This window comes from Camelus dromedarius, chromosome 3, assembly GCF_036321535.1.
Source record: "Camelus dromedarius isolate mCamDro1 chromosome 3, mCamDro1.pat, whole genome shotgun sequence".
NCBI lineage: Eukaryota > Metazoa > Chordata > Mammalia > Artiodactyla > Camelidae > Camelus > Camelus dromedarius.
Genome location: NC_087438.1, coordinates 68,157,822 through 68,161,648, shown reverse-complemented (window position 1 = coordinate 68,161,648; position 3,827 = coordinate 68,157,822). Strand labels below are relative to the sequence as shown.

Below are 3,827 nucleotides of genomic sequence, written 5' to 3'. Positions count from 1 at the left end.
CAATTATATGTGGAATCTAAAAAAAAAAAGAAAGACAAATGAGCTTATTTACAAAACAGAAACAGATTCACAGATTTAGAAAACAAATTTGTGGTTACTGGGGGTGGAGACGGGTAGAGAGACAAATTGGGAGTTTAGGATTTGCAGATACTAACTATTATATACAAAAAAGATAAACAGCAGGGTTCTACTGTATAGCACAGGGAACTATATTTAATACCTTATAATAGCCTATAATGAAAAAGAATATGAAAAGGAATATATATATACTTACGTATAACTGAATCATTATGCTATGCACCATAAATTAACACATTATAAACTGACTATAATAAAAAATGAAAAAATAAATAAGCAATTAATTGGGTACTGAAATGTAAAAAAAAACCCTACTTCTTGGTATTACACATATTTATTAATAAGATAATATGTATACATGCACCTACAATCATTTCTGGTAAATCAACATTCCATAAAGATAACTTCCTTCTCAAAAAGTCTTGAGGTCCAATTGTAGTGGTAGACTATCTTAGCAGGCTATGTAATGATAACAAGGTTAGGTGTCTGTGAACAGTCTATGACATACATTATAAGTATCTTGTGTCACAAGGGCCCTGAGAGTTGGAACACCATATACTGGGCAGAGCAACACATATGGATAATAACACTAGCAGGTGTGTATTCTACCATTTTAAAAATGAAGAAATCAAAGTTCACAAATGTTGACATACCCAAAGGCATCCAATTAGGTCTTCTGATCCCAAAACTCATCAAATTTTCTTCTATTCACATGCACACATACACATACCTCAGTTAAAACACTTTTGTTTGAAACAGCTTTTAAAGAGAACACTTTTAGTTTAAAGTAATCTCTTAGGATCACTGATCTCTTTTCACCTATCAGCATAAGACAAAATAAGTAATTAGAATGTTTTTAAAATCAACATATTACCAAGAGGCCTTGGACATTTATAAATAAAACATCCATCACAATATTTAGAAATTCAGATAAAATGGAAAATACTATAACTCAAAAATTATAGCCTGTTTGTAAAGCATTTATAAAAGTTAATGCATACTTCTACACACTCAGTTATTATTTTCAATTACATTTTAATAATAAGTTCTGTTAGGCACTTGATTTTAAGTCTTATGTGAAAGAGTTCATTCTTTCTGTTTTTAAAAAATACTTCTGCTTCTATTTTGTTTAATTAGTTTTATAATTCACAAGACAAATAATGCAAATAAAAACATACATTTCATGGAGACCTCCAGCTCCGCTAGGCAGACTACACAGCCTTCTGTTACCATCCATCCCTGCCAGTGCCTCCTCAGTGGTGAGCTCTCACGTCATGATGCCCTCCTCTGCTTTTTCCTGCTTCTCCCTAGCTGCTTTCTGGTTCCAGCTGGAGCCAAGGTTTTATAGCCACCTAGTCAGCTGCCAGACAGCTTCCTCGGCTCCATATTGTCATCACAGCCTGATGGCAGTAGCAGTAAAATCCCTTTCACTGTGGACTCGGATTATCAACAACCCTCAGTTGGCCAAGCAAAGTGTAGAGCCATCCCAAACTGCCAATGAGAGACCCATACCAAGCACTCTCAACCATGAAACACAAGGATCCCCCCCAAAAGTAAAAAAGAAGCTTTGATTCAAGGTTTGGGGAGAAAGATGAAATGTAAGGGCACCCTTCTTCATCATGGGAATCAACACTTAACATCGGAGAAGATGTTTAACATATTGCTGGGCTTCAAGCTCATATGACATTGAGGCATGACATTGAGCACAGCACAACTCAGAACATACACGACTGCAGGTTCCTAAGTCACAAGCAAGAAGTAGATCATCCTCAAAGGGAGATGTGAGTGATCAGCATGCAATCTGGGGGAAATTTTACCTGCCACATTTCATTCAAATGCCAGAGAACATACTGAGTGAAGAGGAAAGATTCTACAGAACGGACTTCAAAGAGAGTGGACTGCCAGCTCCTCATGTGTCATGCTGTATAAATGGAAGACCAGTTCCATGACATGATTTTCACAAAATGATAGTGTCCTAGAAGGGTTTTCATTCACTCATGTTTGACATGATCAAAGGTTCAGATTCCAGGGCTTATGTACTTGTTTCTATAAACAGATCAGGAGAAGCCACCTTTACTCTGCAGCTGGACCTCCTTGCAAAACAATGTGACAGAGCATCAATGTTTATCTACAGACCACAGTGCAAAAAAGTTTTTGAGGGAGACTCAGTGAAACTAGGAAGCCAGATCTCAACTGTACCTCCACCAAACGTGTTCTAGAAAAGAAATCAAGAAATGGTATAATTCAGCACTGACTGAATAAGCTGACAGCATGATCACTCTTTACTGATAAAAGATGTAAACAGGAATGATGTTCAGTGATGTACTGTCTGCGGTTAATGAAGCTAAGGTAATAAGTGACTGCCTGTAAAACATAAAATTCTTCTAACTCCTAAGCACTTATGTGTTCACTGAACTTGCAACAAGTAGTTAACACTTAACAGGAAAGGTCTGGATATGAAACAAGCTTCTAACCTCGGAGGAGAGTTTCAGCATCTGGCAGTTCAATCTGGACTCTGTGAAAGTGAAAAACTGGAATAACTTTACCAACGTTGAAAAACATAGCAACTGCATTATTAGTAATATATTTGATTGAATTGTTGAAATGAAGTCATAACTATTATGGCTTTAATAGGTAATATAACCAATATACACATAAGTACATGTGGACATAGACATACACTATTATGCATACAAATACGCACATAATATTTACATATAAATATAAAACGTGTATAAGTGTGCATATTTATAATATTACTTATCCTTTGACTCTTGTACATTTGAGCTGCTTTTCTGGTCTGGGAAGCCTACAGAAAATACGGGTTTCTAATTGTAGAAGACTATATTAAGATGGGAGATTTTTAACATTTAAGTCATGCAAACTTAACAGTGGCAGGTTGAGAGTTAATATCAACTTTAATAATACATCTAATACTTCTAATTAAGTTTACTGGTACTGCTTTCTAAATACTGTTAACCTGTGTTCTCTTGTACTTACTAACAAGGTAGAGATGATCTGAATGTTCCATAGTTTCGTATCAAAAGAGAATAAAATTTGAAATATTTAAAACAAACAATAAGAACAAAAAATATTTCCTTTTATACTATAATAAATAGCTATTTATCTAAGCAATTTTTTAGGAAAAACACCCCAAAGTGAATTATGATTAATTTTAATCTTTCCTCTGAGTCTGAGTTTTGTCTGTTTTCACCTCTATTCATGACTTTCTTACTACTTTATTTTCCATCAAATTCATTTTTTGAACAAAACGTTTTTATAGAGCTATATAAATTGTGCTAATTTTGGAATTTAAGAGAACTAACAGTGAACCCCAGGGGGAGACTCAGTATAATCACACAGTCAGTAAGGCATCATCTGATTCTAGATTTGCTTACTTACTCAGTGTTATCACATCAAGATGCTAGCTTTTCCTTTTCTGCAAAAAATTATATATATAATTGATTTGTTGAAATCACTAAATATATACTTTTCTTTTATTTCAAATTTCTAATTCAAAATGATGCATGACAAACAGAACAGCTTACGTTTTAGGGACCAGGAGAGAAAGTGAATATCATTTTAATATTTAATGAGTCAGGCATTATGATGCTTGACGTTTATTATCTTATTTGGCTCGTTAAAAAAATCTTGCAAGATGAAATCATCCCCACTTTACAGATGGCGAACTAAGACTTAGAAAACTTAAGTCCCTCGTTCAGGAGGATGTATCTCTGAGAGTGCTTGGA

General features: G+C 34.5%; 1 pseudogene; it reads left to right on the top strand.

Annotated features, from left to right (window-relative positions):
* Positions 1 to 1,238: 1,238 nt before the first annotated feature.
* LOC105103218 (myotilin-like) lies at positions 1,239 to 2,618 on the top strand (annotated as a pseudogene).
* Positions 2,619 to 3,827: the final 1,209 nt, after the last annotated feature.